General features: G+C 46.0%; 1 long non-coding RNA gene across 1 annotated transcript; it reads right to left on the bottom strand.

The window, feature by feature from the left end:
• Positions 1 to 462: 462 nt before the first annotated feature.
• Positions 463 to 16568, bottom strand: LOC135821479 (uncharacterized). Its single transcript, XR_010554369.1, has 3 exons — positions 16507 to 16568; positions 8295 to 8393; positions 463 to 549 (listed from the first exon to the last, which is right to left on the bottom strand). It is a non-coding gene; the product is annotated as an uncharacterized LOC135821479 (long non-coding RNA).
• Between the last annotated feature and the right edge of the window lie 1604 nt (positions 16569 to 18172).

Here is an 18172-nt window from a genome sequence, read left to right as displayed (position 1 = left end):
GAGTATTGGACATACTCATGTTACCCTAACAGTAAAGGGTGTGTTTGGTTTGTACAAACTAGAAAAGGATCGGACAGCTGGTGCACATGGAGCAGCCTCATGCCAACCAAACGGTACTCCAGAAACAGAGCACATTTTTTTGTGAAAAATGTGCCAAACTTTGTTCATTCTTCAAAATGTTTATGAGTCACCATGGTCATTTTGTACGGTACAACGAGTTCAACCCAAAAAAACGTATGCACGTGATCATTTTGGGACCAAAATCGATGTTCCTGCCAGGTTTTACTGTGAACAAGTGAAACTGCTCGGTCTTCTCCGGCCTCGAGGCCGGAGCTAGCAGAACATGTTCTGGTCGACCCAGAACAGGTGCAGTCCCAACCAAACACGCTGTTCTGGTGAATCCTGTTCTAGGTCATACCAACCAAACGCACCCTAAGAAGCATGCGTATTCACTTCACTTACTATGCTGACACTTGTCTCCGTGGAATCCTTTCTGGCAGTTGCAGGTGCCATCTTCAGTACACTGACCGTGATTCAAGCAATTGCATACTGCAGCAGTGATTGGGTGTATACACGTATTATCCAAAGCACACAAATGGAAATAGAACATAGTATATTGGATTCTCAAGAAGTTGCTGCATATATTTTGATCATCATGAGATTGTCTAGACCTCAAAATACCTATTTAAAACACTCATTCACCAATCCCAGGTATATCCGAATCATACTCATTCGAATCTTTTCTTGTACAGTGCGGATCGGCTATAGGGTTATCGGCTATAGTAATATGCCTCTTATAGTGATCGTATTCTCAAATTCATTTTCGTAAACCACCCCTTTCTATACATATCGGATCGGCTATAGTAATAATCGGCTATAGTAATAATCGGCTATAGTAATAATCGGCTATAGTAATAATCGGCTATAGTAATATATCGGCTATAATGATACGATTTCTTTGTCAAAATGATCTTATTGCAAACATTTTTCATCGGCTATAGTGATGATCATAAACAATTATACATCGTACATGGCGAGATCTGATCGCGGCAGTCAGGAAGCGCTGGTACGACTATGATATCCCTCGGAGGAAATAATTCGAAATCTTTGGCGTGGGCTGTGCTTGTTGTTCCCGGGCATCCTCGAGCGAGATCGGAGGCAGTAATGAGTACCAGCGCTGAAGCGCTACCGTGGTCTCCGTCGAGATGTTGGAGAAGGCATTCAGGTAACAGCGAAGACAATCAAGGACGCCGAGAAGCTTCTCCGTGAAATACGATCGACCTGCTACTTGGAACGGTTTCAGCGGTGATGAGTCGAGCGATGGCGACCCAGACTGAGACTCTACTCCCACTAATCGATCCTGTAGATATTGTTATGTCGATTGAATGTGTTGAAGTGTTTCTCTTCCAAAAGAACACATTTGTTGAACACAGCAACTCCATGAAAACTCATGTCAAAAAATCACGAAGTTTTTGTTTCCGCAGGAAGTAGCTCTGCACGTTGCACTGATTCGAATGACACCATACACGCATTTGTCAGGCATACCTAAGTATGCATATCGCCTATAGTAATATATCGCCTATAGTGATATTTTCACGAAAATCAAACACCAACGCTATAGCCGATCCGTACTGTACATAAATGGAACAAATTTTCACCCACTTGAAGTCGGATTATGCTGGAAACCCTGGCATGGAAACTGGGAAGTACTTGTCTTGTCTGGAATTATAACTTTCCATCGTCCATGTACCCATGAGTCTTAGTGTGTTGAACTGCTCTGGTGGTGGCACACACAAACAATGCTATCAATACCTTCGGAGATAACACACCACGTCAAACGTACAACGAACCAGCATAGTCGATGCCGGTAGTTGCGAACGGCCTCTCGTGAACAACTCGGTCTGTTGGCAGCGGCGGGCAGACTTCGGAGGCAGCCTCAGCCTTGTAGCGGCGGCATATAACACATCACTGAGTAATTTTGCGTAGCGCTCGTTGACCGCCGATAATCCAGAATTTCTGACGGATGTACAACAAGACCCCTTCTACACCTTGGTACATGCTTTCGACGTGCGTTTTCTCCAACAGCTACTCGGTCAGATGATGTTTACCTATTAGAACTGGGTGCTTGGCTCCATACGCCAACTCGCTGTAGTGGAGTCGTCCCCCGGCTCTGAGCTACCCATGCTCATCCAGAAACGGTGCAAGATGATACACCTTCGACCCAGCCTTCAATGGTTGACCTTGCTTCATCAGCTCAAGGTCCTCAGCGAAACATTTGGCTTGAACGATGCAGTACAATACGTTGTCAGCTGCAAAATAGTTTAGCAAGAGGCTCAGTGTGCTTCCACTGCAACATTCGAGTCGCCATGCCCTGTGCCCACGACCACTTACTGAATCGGAGCCACCATTCATTATCAGTTTCTCGACTACAGGTGGTGGGTGACACTCGCACTTCTACACTGGACTCATCAGTACCAGCGGTTGAGGATGTGGTGGGCCAGTCATTGGGCTCCGTGATCCAGGTTGGCCCGCCCAACAAGAACAGACTACGGATCTGCTGTGCATTACTCCCACGTGACGGAAAATCTGCCGGGTTGTGAAGGCCCGGGCAATGGTTCCACACAAAGCCGACCTTCTTCGATATCTCTTGGTCTTGACGGACGCGGTTCACCACAAATGTGTTCCATTTGTACGATAGATTACCGATCCAATAAACGGTAGTGAGACTGTCAGTCCAGCCATAGACTTGCGTGAAGGTCACACGCAGCTGCTTCACCACAAACTCAGCATAGCAAGCCGCTAGACATACTGCATGTAACTCAAGGCGGGCTAACGTTGGCGGAGACACCCTTGCCACTTTGGCCTTGGCAAATACCAAGTGTGACTGTCCATTGATGACTGCATACAAAGAGCATCGAAACGCTTTCTCACTGGCGTCCGCGAAGGCATGAAGCGCAATAGGCATGTCAAGATTTCAGCAAAACCAACGTGGTATGTCAAAGCCTACCACTTCGGCCAAGTCTCCCCGCCATTGCGCACATGCGGCTGCGATGCCATCAGGCAACTTATTATCCCAGGCGCCACCGAATTTCCAGGCTTGCTGTAGCAGCATCTTTACCGGCACAACTGTAGGTGCTGCTGGACCTAGCGGATCAAACACTGACGCAACACACTTAGGAGGGATCGCCGTGTTCAAACAGGTGGTCTATCGGACTCATCACTGGATTTCCATTTCAGACTGAGGACTTTCTCTCCAGCCTCTGGATCGCATTGGTAATTCGTCCCCTCACCACTTGCGGAACTCCATGCCAGCATCTGTAAGCACACGCACGCTGAACTCTTGCATCTTCTTGGCTTCCGGGGCATTTGAGACACGAGAGACCAAATCGTCAACGTAGAAACTCGTGTCACTTCGACCGGTCCAAAGGAAACGCAGGTACGGACGGTCTTCGGGATTAACCACGACCATGAAGAAAGCCTTGCGGATGTCCACTTGCAGCGCGCTCTTATATTCACGGAACCTTAATTGCATACCCGCGAGACTTGGCAATAAGGACGTTTAGCAAAGCAAAAGTTCGAAAGAAAATTCGAGTCTGGGAATGAGTACAGAAACAAACTTCGAAACTTCCAAAACTTGGACGCGAAGTTGCAGTGGTTTGCGAAAGTTACTTTCTACTTCCTCAGTACGTGATGCACTCTCATTTATGGTAGAACTCCCGTAGATCTACCCCGTATGCGCGCGCCAGAGCTCATGCTTCCTTTTGTGTTCGTACACACTTTCCTTTTGTGTTGAGAATGAAGCTTTCATCGTCTCCCTGCCCGATATGAAATAAATTCTGCCGGACACCACATGGCACAGCAGTACAGTGAACAGAAGTGATCGTGACTGGTTGACGTTCAGTTTCCTTTCCTTTTCATACTTGTTTAATCTTCGCAATGGCTGGCCAGTGGACCCTTGCGTCTTCATCCACCGCAGCACCGGTGTCTGCTGAGCCTGCGATGACGACTACCCCACCAAGCCCCACATTGCCCTCAACACCGTCCCAAGTGAGGTTCGATCTCCAAATGGATTTGTGTATGCTACGCCAGCTCCGTGCACAGGACGCCCCAATCAAGTGTGGCTCCTCTGCGTTTGAGACTGTGGCGGCAGAGCTGCCAGCTCCCAGGAAATTTGGGTTGGTGTCGAAGAAAGCGGTTAGGGATCGCGTGCTGAAGTGCATGGAGCAGCACACGAAGAAGGAGAACTGGGCAAAACGGCTGTAAGTTTTCAGGTGCCCTCCGTATATGTACCAGTAATGTATCACTAGTGAGGAAAACATTCATTGCAAAATCAAAACAAACAGTGCTGTGGTTGATTTCAGTTTTGTACTTGTCTTTTACAAATTCCATTTGACTGACTTTTGACATGACTGCTGTCTGCAGATTCTGTATAACAGAATCCACGCAGCATCATAGTTCAGCATTAAACTGTGCATGTAAAACAAAATGTGTATGGCTACATCATGCTTACGCCCTGACCATATGTGTACAATGTGTTATTTTCCTTTCGTGCAGGTGTGGTTCAGCTGATGAGTTTGCAGAAAAGGAGACCCTCCTGAATGAACTGGTGGAGTTGCAGCGTGAAAAGGAGCAGGTCATGTACAAGGACAACCAAGCTGCGAAACAGCAACGAGAGCAAGCTGCTCAGCTACGTGAGGATGCCTGCGCCACACTTGGGGAAAAAGTTGAGAGAGGAGCAGAAGGACAGTTGGCGGAGCCACCAGCAAAACGGAGCAGGCTGAGCCAGCCAGACTCCGTGTTATCTTACCTCCAAACAAAGAACGATGCCTCAGTACTGCTGGAGAGGGCGCGGCTGGCACTGGAGAAGGAAAAGCTCGAAGTGCAGAGAGAGGAGCAGCGCCTAGCTTCGGAGAATTTGGATGTGGAGAAGGCAGAAAAGGAAGACAAGGCTAAGAATGACAGGCAGAAGAAGGAAGATGATAGAAAAGAACAACAGTTGTTTATGCAAATGATGGCTCGTGTTATTGAGAAAATATAAATGAAATATGTCAAGTCCTTGTTTCTGTGTTGTATACGAGTGCCGCTGTGCCTATATGTGAGCTTGTGTGTGTGTGTGTGTGTGTGTGTGTGTGTGTGTGTGTGTGTGCGTGCGTGTGTGTGTGTGACTGTGTGCGCACGTGTGTGTGTGTGTGTGTGTGTGTGTGTGTGTGTGTGTGTGTGTGTGTGTGTGTGTGTGTGTGTGTGTGTGTGTGTGTGTGTGTGTGTGTGTGTGTGTGTGTGTGTGTGTGTGTGTGTGTGTGTGTGTGTGTGTGTGTGTGTGTGTGTGTGTGTGTGTGTGTGTGTGTGTGTGTGTGTGTGTGTGTGTGTGTGTGTGTGTGTGTGTGTGTGTGTGTGTGTGTGTGTGTGTGTGTGTGTGTGTGTGTGTGTGTGTGTGTGTGTGTGTGTGTGTGTGTGTGTGTGTGTGTGTGTGTGTGTGTGTGTGTGTGTGTGTGTGTGTGATCTAGCCTATCTTTGCTATAAGAGAAAATATATGGGTGTATATCATTTAGAGTACTCTTGGCGGGGTTTGCAGCTCTTTATAAAAATGCTTTGCTTCATGGAAATATATTTCATTGCGAAGAGCTGCGCTTCGGTCCTTTGAGCTGTGCTGATGAGCTCTAACAGAGCGAAACAGTTGCTGTCCACAGACTTGGGTGTATATCATGTACATTTGGAGATTTTCATGCTTCTCTTGTGACCTGGCTGTGTGTGTGTGTGTGTGTGTTTGTGTGTGTGTGTGTGTGTGTGTGTGTGTGTGTGTGTGTGTGTGCGCGTGCGTGCGCACGCTTATGCATTCATTCAATGGAATCACTCCTGGTACCTATCCATTAGACGCCAACGCCCTTTGACTGCTACAAGTTCACTTACTTGAGAATGCACTTAAACTTTATTTCACAAAGGGCTAATTGCGTGAAACCATGGGAACAAAAGCAAAAAGACAACCCATTTCGCCATGGTTTTTTTATTCTCGACTAGAAACTAACAACTCAGCTGCCAACACCACGTCTTCTCCGTGAAACAAAAATATAAAAGGAAAAAAAGTACAGAGTAAATTATCGCGTGCCTTCCCGAAGGGAACTCACGACAGCCGCTATCACTTTAAAACAACAGAAATGTTAATAAGAGAGGGAACAAAAAATAATTATCATAAAACGTGGATGACGTGGCCATAAATAGAACACACAATTCAAGTTTAAGATGGAACAACAAAGCTTGGCATGGTACAGTCACCCAAATGGACTACAGGCGAAGGCACACTCTTCGAAGGCACACTCATCTAGCAGCTGCCATAATCTCTGCTAATTCATTTTTGCACACAGCCAGCATCCTAGATGTGCACCACCATACATTCCTGCAATCCATCTACTCCGAATCCAACTCATTCGCAACCTAAGAATCTTCTGAATCTTTGAGGTACCCACAAAACGCACAAGAAGGTTAAGAAACTCCCCAGCTTCCCTACATCGTAAATCAAGCACAGATATGATTTCAAAGCCTGCGTATCTTTATCTCTTCGGTATGTAACTTCTCGCATAGCTTATCGTAACTATAGCCTCATTATACCACACCGCTGCACTCCATAAACTTTTAATTGGTATCGTTGCGATTTAGAAAGCAGTGTTTTTTTACATATTTTTTATTTGATTCCGTATCTGTGTTCCTTCTGCTCTCTGTGACCACAGGTTATTACGAAAATAAAAATGAAAGATTCCAAAAACGATACCGACAACATCAGCAACATCTACGACAAGTCATGGTTATGGGAGCGGAAATAAAAGACAATGTTGATGGAGGAGTTACTATGTATGTACCACATACAATTGGGCTCGGTGAAACCCAACCCAAAGTGAAAACCTGGCGCCATTTACCAGTTCTGATTGCGTCATAGTAATTTGAACATGTGCACGTCTTGGGTCCAGCGGATAAAGCTACGAAAACTTTTGTATAATGCTAGCAAAAATGCTCCAATAATTGCCTTTATTATGCTGATAATGACGCTTATGAAAGGGATGTAATGATCTTGGTTTGAGACAGAAAAGGAAGAATGGCTGTAAATTGTTAAGAGAGTATGTCTGAGAATACCAAAGTATATGTGCAAGTGGATCTCTCTGATTTCGCTCGAAAAATGCAGGTAGGTTCCCTTTGGGGTGTAGATCGATTGTGCAAAGCCCTTGAAAAAGTTTCTGAAGGGAACCTTGAAATTTGGATACCCCTCAGAAATGGCCGAAATATCACATTATTTATAGGTCTAGAAACGAGTCACGCCACAGCGTATACGAACAAGCTATGAACAAAACTCCATCAAGCCAACATTGCCTCACCTTAGAAGAATTCATGGAGCAGTACCGCTTAGCCACGCCAGGATCCCAGAAGACAAGGTCCATCACCCCCTGACGCCACAAATGATCGTCTTGAAAATAGCCAATTTACAAACGCTGGCAAAACAGCCAGCTACGTCCTCAATTGGCCAGAACTATACACCGGCAGATAGTAGAACACCTCTTCTAGCGCTGAGGACATGCCCCCCATCTTCCTTTTGGGGTTTTCTTGAAAAAAAATATTTTTTAGATTTTTCCACTCGACCATGCTGAAATACGGCCAAAGCCTCCGCGACGTATCCTCAGCAATTTCTACTCCAACACTACTCCAAGGCCGCAGAACAAAGTGTATTGTTGGCTCTGACAAGGAAAAGCAGCGGTGATCACTTGTCACTCCAAACGACAAGCTTCTCCTTGCGCCACCAATAATTTTTTGTGCGACTGTTGATGCAAAAGTGACTGAAGGAATGAGCGCAATTCTTGAATTTTACGGTGAAATCACGTGCCTTGTGACGCAAGAATGCCAAGTCGCGTGGATCACGGCTCACGAGATTTCAGAGTCACCTTCGTCAAGTGCGCTTGTTACTCGCCTTGAACGCCCGTTGGTCTGGAAGTAATCACACTTGTGTTGTTACTGCGCTCAAGAACACGCTGACCGTGTTGTAAGCCTGCGAACCGGGACTTTCCCTGACCATACCTATATATGCTTCAAAGAAGTATATAAATAGAGAGAGAGTGATGGGGAAGCTGTGTTCAGGCATTTCCAAAATCGGCCCGATTGGTTCTGCCTGATCGGCTTTTCGATCGGCTAAGACAATGTCCAAATTCGGCCATATTATTAGCCCCAAAGTCAGAATTTGGCTCAAAGCGGTACTTGAACTCTTGAAGTCACCTCATACAGTATACTGTACGTACTAATCGAATACCACTACTCACCTATGCAAGTGTAGTTGTACAGATAACCGGTACACAAATCGCATTTGTCCAGGTCGGAAATGATGCTACAGTTTTGCCGGCAAATGGTCTCATTCAAACCTATGTGAAAGAAGACAAAACCATCAGTTATTATCTCGTCCGGACCGTTTGGGTGAAGCTTAATTCTCTGTTCTTTCTCGTGCTAGTTATGTGAGGCAGTTGAATGTTCTAGAAGCTGTCCGTTTCCGTATAAGCCTGTTCTTTTAAACAGAAGAAGGCAGTTGTTGATCTGAAGTTGTTTTCGTAGGTCTGCAGATCACTCATCAACATCATTATAACTTGGAATAACCAATAATATGTTTTACATGTTCATTATGTATATCCGGTGGCAACCACACTAGGTACAGGTACAAAATCCGGAACAAACGGCGCTACAATAGAAATTGACTTGGCAACGAGAAAGAAAAGCAACAAGCAACCAGCGTATCCCTTTTGAAAGCCACTTTTGTTGTTTTCGCGTTCCATCTCCTGTTCACGGCTAGCTGGTCGTCGTTCTGTTTGTTTTTGAATGATTTGCCGTTCTTGGCCTTTGTACAATTGTTCGCCTTTGTGATCAAATACAGTGCTGAGAGCAGTTTCTTGTGAAACTCCTCCGAATTCATTTCGCTCAGTGACTTTGATCTTATGACGAATAATATGGGTGTCATCTGCTTATGAACCGAATGAACCGTGGTTTTTACTGACGATGACACGTGCTGGTGTGTGTGAATGCTCAGCCGGGCCGGCACAGCAAAGTGATCACTTATGTCTAAGTGTATTGCTTCACAGGTACCATCCAATGGGGAGGATGAGAGGAACAAATCTAGCATCGTGGATGATGTTGCCGTGACTCGTGTTGGAGATGTAACATAATTGCAGAGATTGTAGTGGGAAAGTATGTTGTACAAAGCGGATGCAGATGGAGAAGTTGGATTGCTAAAATCAACATTGAAGTCGCCAAGTAGCACAGTGGACTGCTGACATCCCTGAACAGCTTCCTCAATGTTCTGATCCAGTGCTGTCCAACAGCACTGGATGCTGTACAACAGCCGAGGAGCGTTTCATGTCGACCCGGGGCTAGAATGTCCAGCCACAGCATCTCTAGCTCGCACTCTAAATCGGCCCGTTGTCGAACAGCCAGTGACTCATGACCGTACACAGCAACTCCGCCACCTCGCTGATCAGGTCTGTCTCTTCTGTATAGTTTGAAGTGCGGTATGGACAACTCCTGGTCGGACACATCCGGGGTCAACCATGTCTCGGCTATTGCGAGAACATGAATGCCTCGTGTTGCGATGAACGTTTGAACTTCTGCTACCCTCCGCCGAACACTACACACATTCGGAAATCCCACACTGAGTGACTGGACCGAGGGGGTAGGTGGTGCTGTGGGTGTTACATTATAGTTATAGTTCTGCATTTATTTTATTTTATTTTTCAAGTCACGATCAGACTCTGGCAAGCGGACTAAATCGTGAGCCTGGAGCTAGATTTGTTAGTTTCCGAGAATCCTTCTTCTTCACCCCAGTTGCCAACTCTGGTGAGGACTCAGTGCTGGCATTCCTGCCTCGACGTTCAGGCCTGAACCAAGTGTGGATCGCTTCGGTGTTGATGTTTGATGCCACTTTTGATAGGAGTCGCTCTGTGCGTTCTAGATCTTGCTCTGCAGTGTCTACTTCGACGTCCGCGAGGGGAGTTCTGGGGTGTGCAGTCATGCTTGACAGCGATCCCTGTGCAGACGACATGTCTGGCTCAGTATCTGTCAGGTTTTTCAACGCTGAAGTAACCTCCAAAGTCCCCTCTTCGACTTTCGTAGTTTTCAAATTCAAATCCGTTTCGAACACTTCAGTGCTGACTGCGGGTTCTCCAACATTTGACCCCACAGGAGTTGCACTCGTACTACATCCAATACTCGAGAGAGTACTCGGGCTGGTGCTGGGCCTGCTGCTGCCTGGCAACTGGAGCGTGCCGAGTCGGGCAACTCATTTTGGACTCCGGTCTGTACTGTAAGGCTGTGTTTACATGAGAAATTTCAACCCGGGTCGAGTTCAGCCCGGGTTGAAAGTCTGTACGATAAACAAAAGAGGTGAGCGTTTACATGAAGACAGTTGACCCGGGTCAAATACTGATATGCCGCCAAAAGTCCACTTCTACAGTCCTGTACGGTCACGTGAATCCGTTTGCGCGAAATTTGCATCTGCAGTGCCGTTCAAACCTGGCACGAGATACGCACAGAGGTACGTTTGTACGATTTTCTTGACCCGGGTTGATTTCAACCCTCCCCTTGGGGGAGGTTGAAATCAACCCGGGGCAAAATTTCAACTCGGGTCAAGCGCAATGCGTCATGTAAACGCGCCATTCATTTTATGCACATGGCGGGTTGAAATCTGACCCGGGTTGAAACGCCTCATGTAAACACCGCCTAAGTTCACCAGGTTGCACTCCGACAGTTGCAGTTGCGCTTGTTCTGGTGTGCGCGGTTTGCTTGGCGTATGTCGTTCCTGTGGCGAGTTTGCAAGCTGCAGCGATGTGTCCCGGTTGGGAGCATTTACGTAATTACGACAGGTTGCAGGCTGGCCTTCGTAGCGTACACGAAAAAAGTTGTTCGTAGATGTTTTCATATACGCCGGAATCTGCATGTTGGGGCGAAGAGAGATTAGGGACCTTTCGCACCCCGCGTACGGATACGAAACGAATGCTGATTCGCCACCTGGGTTCGAGGATTCGTCAGAGTCCCTGTGCAGAGCTCGTTTTCACGAATGGAAGCCTCTTTGTTCGTGGCGCGCTCCGAATCCGCCAAGTACACATTTATTTGGCCAGGTACACATTTATTTGGCCAGATACAAATGTTTTGCCAGGTACGTACAGGTTCCTGCACGAGTACGAGGGCAGTACCGCGGAATCCAGCCCACGCCGCGATAGCGGCAAGAGCTGGATGAACAGCGGTACTGGGCGAGTATGAGTGATTGGAACGTGTTTCCCGTGTGCACCCAAGCCAAATAAAGAGATACATGACAGACTACAAAGTGTAGACACACCTGCATGCATTGTGTTTTGTGTCTTGTGATTGTTTTCTGGTAGATCTACAGTTTTTTGTAGTAGCCCATTGTGCTTTTTTTCTCGTGGTGCCATTGACATTGTCGACTGTGCATCGGGCAGTCTGACAGTTCTGTTCCTACGGATTTTTCTCAGGTCTTGATCGGACACCTCGGCAAATTGTGCGGGTCCTGCAGGTTGCTGAGCATTGTGCGCTTTGGTTGAGGCTCATCCGGCTCGTGCAAGATCTCCTTCAACTTTTCAGAGGAGCTCATTCACATCGCCAATATCGTTCAACAAAGGGGCTTCTTTTCTCCCAGTTCCAGATCAAATGTTGGAGCCCCATGATGACAGTTGTGGTTGCAAACAGTCGCTCTTCTGCTTTAGACTTTTGTAGTTATGTTATTAGTAACCAATGAAAGACCATGAAGTAGATAGTCAGTCCAGTGGGTACTGCCCGTCGTCACTTGCAGTGGAATCCGTTCCTGCCTGTCGTCAAGTGACGACGGGCAGTGGAATCCGTTCCTGCCCATCGTCAAGTGACGACGGGCAGTGGAATCCGTTCCTGACCGTCGTCACTTGACGACGGGCAGCGGATCCAGTTCCATCATTACTTTGAGCAGGCAGGACCGCGCTTTCCAGCCCACGCTGTTTGATCTGTCATTGGTCAACTCCAAGGCGACAATCACGTCACATACGGGAAACCTTTTTCCCTTGATTCCATGATCCATGCACGTGTGCGTGTAAACACCCGTACGCTAAGCTACTGGCCATATTCGTAGTTGCCATGCACATTTGCATGACGACTTGCGAAACCTGAATCCTGTTTTCAACGAAACGATACGAGCCGAATCAAACTTTCGTTTCGCATTCGATTCGTAGCAAATGCGAAAGGTCCCTAATGTGGCGAAGCGGATACCAGTGGCTAGCCATTGGCGGACTATGCTCGGCCAATCGTCAAATTATGCTTTTGATTATGCCACAATTATGCCAACAAATATGCTGAATTATGCTGAATTATGCTCGGTTCCACTATGTATTCACGCTGTACATAGAGGATTGAGAAACCACGCATACACACACGGCCATGCCCTAAGCATAATTTTTGTCTTAACCGAAAGATTATGCCGACCTTACACGTTGGAATCCGTATATTATGCCGGAGCATAATTTTTGGACGAAATTCCTAGATTATGCCAAATATTATGCCGGCATAATCCGCCAAGGGCTACAAGTGGCAATGGCGAGCCCTGACTTCGTAATTTTTGTCTAAACCGAAAGATTATGGCGACCTTACACGTTGGAATCCGTATATGAGCCGAGCCAAGCTAAAAGGTGGCTTACAGTCCGTTTCAAAAAGATTTGCAATCCTGGCGATCGCCCGCAGAGTTTGGCGTCTTAACGTATGAGCACTCGAGCGCTGCCTGGAAAAACTCACTGTGAACTCGAAGAAATATTCCGCGCGAAAGCAGGAAAAATGACAACTCACTCACGTTGATACAGTCATGTACGTCTGGTTTACAACAAACGAGTTCTTCCTCGTATCGGATAAAGGAGTCAGAGAGGACATGTCGAAACGAAAGTCTTGTAAATGTTGACGAGCGGCATGGGTCCTAATTCGTTTTGTGACCAAAATAGTTTCTTTGAGCTGCGATACAATTTACTCACCGCGTGACGAAAACGACATAGACACGGACTTATTCCCGAGGCCATGACTTGGCAAAGCTATCCGTGTGACTTCGACGACATTTTGAGAAAAGCAGACGCTTGTGAACGCTGATAGAAGACGGCGTTGACTGCTAAATTCAAATAAATTCGCGATCTTGAAATACTACAATAAATCTCAAAAAGCTACTGCGCGATGACTTCCATGTTCACTCACACCACGTACCATTGCAGTGTTGTGGGTGTGTTCATGGTGTTCACTTGGCGTGAGCCAGTCAAGTGTCAGGCAGTTCGGCAGGAAGCGCGAGCTCCAACAACAAGTCGTTTGGTGCAGCCATCTTCTTTGTCTTGTACCAGCTTGATCACCAAAAGTCCAAAACAATGAAGAAAAAAAGTTTGACTTGAGGATAGGTTGGGATTTGAACTCATAACTTCATGGTCAGCAGACAGCATTCATAACCAAAAGACCAAAAAGGAAAGGATAAATCGTGGGTTTTGATACTCGATACTGGCTTCCTGGGCAAATTGTAAACCATGGGAAAAGGCCGGAAACCTGGCCGAAATTCAAACTCCTCAACGGCTGGTCCAATTGTTCCGAAACCTTCACAGAACAATTTGCCGTGTCCTAACAAGCCATTCTATGTACTTTGTTGTCCAAATTTCCCTTATCTTCATACTTTTTAAGACCCAAACCTGATTGTTAATCTTTTTGAAACAGACTATAGGCATTATTTTTGGAAATTTCTTTTTTCATGCCAAAGTGATGTCTATATATCCAACTTCCATCATGGAAATTTTGGTGCCAATCTGAAATGTATATGTGCCATAATTTATCCCCCATAAATAAGCATACATTGTGCACATGTCACAGAATGGCTGGTATCAATGCCACTAAGGATTCCAAGACCTTCCCAAACTCCAAGAAAACATGGGACACCAAGTAGAGACAAAGCTTAGCAGGTGTGCAAGCAATAAAAGAAGAATGGGCACTTGTGTTCTAATGAGAAGATCCAAGAAAGAAGAAATAACAGATCTACATTAAATTTTCATCATGACTCATGTCATTTAATTACGCAATACAATTTTTCATATCATTCAACATGATGGTTTTGGGACTAGATGTTTCGCTGCGTTGGGGAAGACAGTCCGTCATCCTCTCTCCAATCACCTATGCCAGGATGAATTAATCCTTTCATTTAGCTCGTAGTGCTGTGCCAGAGATCTAGCTCCATCGGTGTACTGCCCTCGCACCTGCATAGGTCCAGTAGACTGCACATCGCGAACAAACGGCACTGATTCTTTGTCCATCCCAGTCCATGTCATTCTCCTTCCCTGCCAAGGATACTGGTAGAAGGCGCCACGGAACAATGTGCTAGCAGGTAGAGTCAATGCATCGCTTCGTCGTGTGGCACTATTTCCTTGAAACGAGGAAATTTTGGAATCCAGTACGCCACGTCATGAACACTAAATTGAAGGTAGCCGGAACAAAGTGAAACATCGCAGCAAGAGCCAACTCACCAGGTCGCTTGTCAGAATGATAGTAGGAAGGCTTGTAGACGTATCCCCATAGCTACACTCGCCACTCTAGTCGTGGCCACGATAAGAAACACAGCCACTATGAATGAGCGACTCTTCCTCGTCAAGTAGATTTTGGCTCACACGGATACAGATGTCATCCTGCTCACCTCCACAGTCTCTAGAAGCTCCATTACGATCTCTGGCAGCACTGAGGAATCTCCACAACGATGAAAGAGGGAACACTGAAGAAGTGTTGCTCAAACATAAAAAAGGCTTCTCTCTTCATCCGCTTGCAAACTAGAAAGCAACTGTGACTTTTAGTGATTTTCTCGATTTGTTGGCAAAACACGAAGCCACTTTTTAGCTTGGCGCGGCTCATATTATGCCGGAGCATATTTTTTTTACAAAATCCAAAGATTATGCCAAATATTATGCCGGCATAATCCGCCAAGGGCTATGACAAGGAGTCGTTGACTGGGGTATTAAAAAAAAACATCTGCAGGCTTCCTGACAAAGCTGTATTATGCCACTATGCATAATTTTTGTCTGAACCGAAAGATTATGCCGACCTTACGCGTTGGAATCCGTATATTGTGCCGCAGCATAATTTTTTGATGAAATTCCCAGATTATGCCAAATATTATGCCGGCATAATCCGCCAAGGGCTACCAGTGGCAATGGCGAGCCCTGACTTCGTCTTGACAAATCCATGGCGAAGAAGCCCAACGGCCGATCCAAAGACACCCAGGCTTTCGATAATAATGTCGTCTTGGACCCAGATGGGCACAACGTGGATTTGGATTTCCAGGGAATCAGGCACCAGTTGAGTGACATGCACTTCCACTGACATGAGATGGAAACTGTTTCGGCAAAGTCGTGTCAGAGTGTCTCGGGAATGAAACGTGGCCTTGCAGCTCACGTTACTGTAGTCAGCTGCACGGATATCGGGTCGGGGTAGCCATGTTCAATCAGGGCCTCAGCAACTTCGAGGGTTTTTGTGTGCAGTGGAACGTGGAAAGTCCCCGTGTTCCTCTTTAGAACTTTCGGAGAGACCAAATTCCAACTGCAATTTTCACCGGACGTGGGCATTTTGGAACGCTCTAACTATCTACTACCTAATTTTAAATTATCCAGTCCCTACCCTGCTCCAGACCGGCCTGCTGCCGGCTGGCTCCTACAAAACCTGCGAAAAACTACGGAGCTCGAAAAAAGCAAACTGCCCTATCAGCTTCAGTATGTGGTAGTTACCACGAAGAAAACACTCATCCTCCCGTCCACCACAATAACCGTCATCCCACATCACCCTCAGGAATAGTTGGCTTACCGGAGCACAAAAACACAAACCCCTCAGATTAATCTTTCAGCATGACCTCCATTGGTCGGAGCATGTTGAATACATAGTCAAAGGTCTATACCCACCAGTGATTCTTTATCTCACATCTATCAGACATACATACTACATATATTCTCACACTTTTGCATTGCATCAAATGACCAACATTATGTTCACGCTTTAAAGTTAAACATATACTCTTCGCACATTATCTGCGCCACAACTATGCCCAATCACATAATTATACTCTCGCTGCATACTGCTAGCAGCGTACAATATTCGTATAATTTACGTCGCTCTCGTACTTGGCACTTGCCAACACCGCGGCCTGCTTGCTGTCTCCATTCTCCCCTGAACAAAGCCCTTCATTACTTTTTAAAATTGCTTGCCCACCCAGCTTCACGAAATCTCTTCTCGTACTCTCTTCAAATCCCTGATGTCCCTGCTGTTGCACAACTCTGTGTGCACCTGTAGCGACCACCTCTGCCCGTAAACTAAAGTAGTCATTAACCCCTAGGCCGTGCCCATCCAATTCTTCCTCACTCTTTCTCCTCTCTCACACTATTATTTCTTTTTGGCCACTGACTTATTGGCCACCGGTAAGCCCTGGAATGTATGATGTGGTATAAACGGGTTACTTACTTGAAGCAATATAATTCTTTTCACCACCTGAATCTAAGATGTTGCCATTTGAAAAATCCGTAGGAAACTTGAAAGCGCACAAGCGAAGGTTGTGTGAAACTCCGTTGTAAAGAAGACTGTGCATGCAAAGGACACAAAATATAATGAAAAGTGCGATATAGCCGTCTGCGATCTTGACAGACAGACACGCACTACCGTTGACGACATTACTTTTGACAAACTACCGCCTGCACCCAATAGACACCCTTAACAAACAACGGTAACACTATTTTTTACGGTACTCGTACCTTGATCACCCAAATAGCGTTGAAGCTGCAGCGTAAAAACGTTATGGGGGATGATTTATCGTTGTGACCAAAGGTACGTGTTTTGGCCAAATATTGCATAGACCGTACGAATTTCACCTTGTATCGCATAGATGATGACATAAATGGTTGTACCGCGCGAAGTAAAAGCTATTCTCGTGGCAACAGCGTACTAAAAACAGCGTGCATCTTGCTAAAAGGTCGAGCCCAAATCACGGTATTTTCCCCCTTACGATAATACCGTTACAACATAACCTTGTTAACTGGTTTGAGGGAACATAACCTTGTTTGCTAAGGGTGTCTAATAAGTCTATACTTCCACACATTTACGACAAAGTCAATTCTACGGTTCCTTTGCGATCCGTTGGGTAGAACCAAAGAGTGGAAGGTGGGCGCAGCGGAAATGAGCACTAGCTTGGTCACACGGCAACAAAGAATGCCGTGTGTTACAGCACGATGACGAGACCAGTTAATAACATGACAACTACATGACAATAACATGACAACTACAATTATCCCCGTAGCTATGCAAAGCAACACACGACGCAACTTGGGTGGGTCAGCAATATCAGAGATAAAAACATAACTCGATTTCCGTGTTTTCTTCTAGTTTTCAAATCATACTGGCTCATTGTCCGAGTTCAATTTTCCACACCTGGTGAGCTGTCACAAACAATACGGCGAAACGTACGTCGAGTGAAACTACTGGTTATGGTAGTCGGGTGTTGAGTTTTCATTTGGCAACATTATGTATAAACAAATAGATGGCGTTGCCATGGGCTCGCCGCTTGGTCCTGTATTGGCTAATATATTTGTAGGATTCTGTGAAGCGTCCATTAGTCCACCATTGTGGCCCTCTATGTACTGTCATTTTGTAGAAAGAATGCCGTGTGTTACAGCACGATGACGAGACCAGTTAATAACATGACAACTACATGACAATAACATGACAACTACAATTATCTACTACAATTATCCCCGTAGCTATGCAAAGCAACACACGACGCAACTTGGGTGGGTCAGCAATATCAGAGATAAAAACATAACTCGATTTCCGTGTTTTCTTCTAGTTTTCAAATCATACTGGCTCATTGTCCGAGTTCAATTTTCCACACCTGGTGAGCCGTCACAAACAATACGGCGAAACGTACGTCGAGTGAAACTACTGGTTATGGTAGTCGGGTGTTGAGTTTTCATTTGGCAACATTATGTATAAACAAATATATGGCGTTGCCATGGGCTCGCCGCTTGGTCCTGTATTGGCTAATATATTTGTAGGATTCTGTGAAGCGTCCATTAGTCCACCATTGTGGCCCTCTATGTACTGTCATTGTGTACTGTCACGATGAGGATGGGGATGT

The sequence above is a fragment of the Sycon ciliatum genome, chromosome 7 (genome assembly GCF_964019385.1).
Source record: "Sycon ciliatum chromosome 7, ocSycCili1.1, whole genome shotgun sequence".
In the NCBI taxonomy this organism is placed as follows: Eukaryota; Metazoa; Porifera; class Calcarea; order Leucosolenida; family Sycettidae; genus Sycon; species Sycon ciliatum.
Note: the sequence above shows the minus strand (reverse complement) of the source record. Positions and strands in the feature narration are given on the sequence as shown.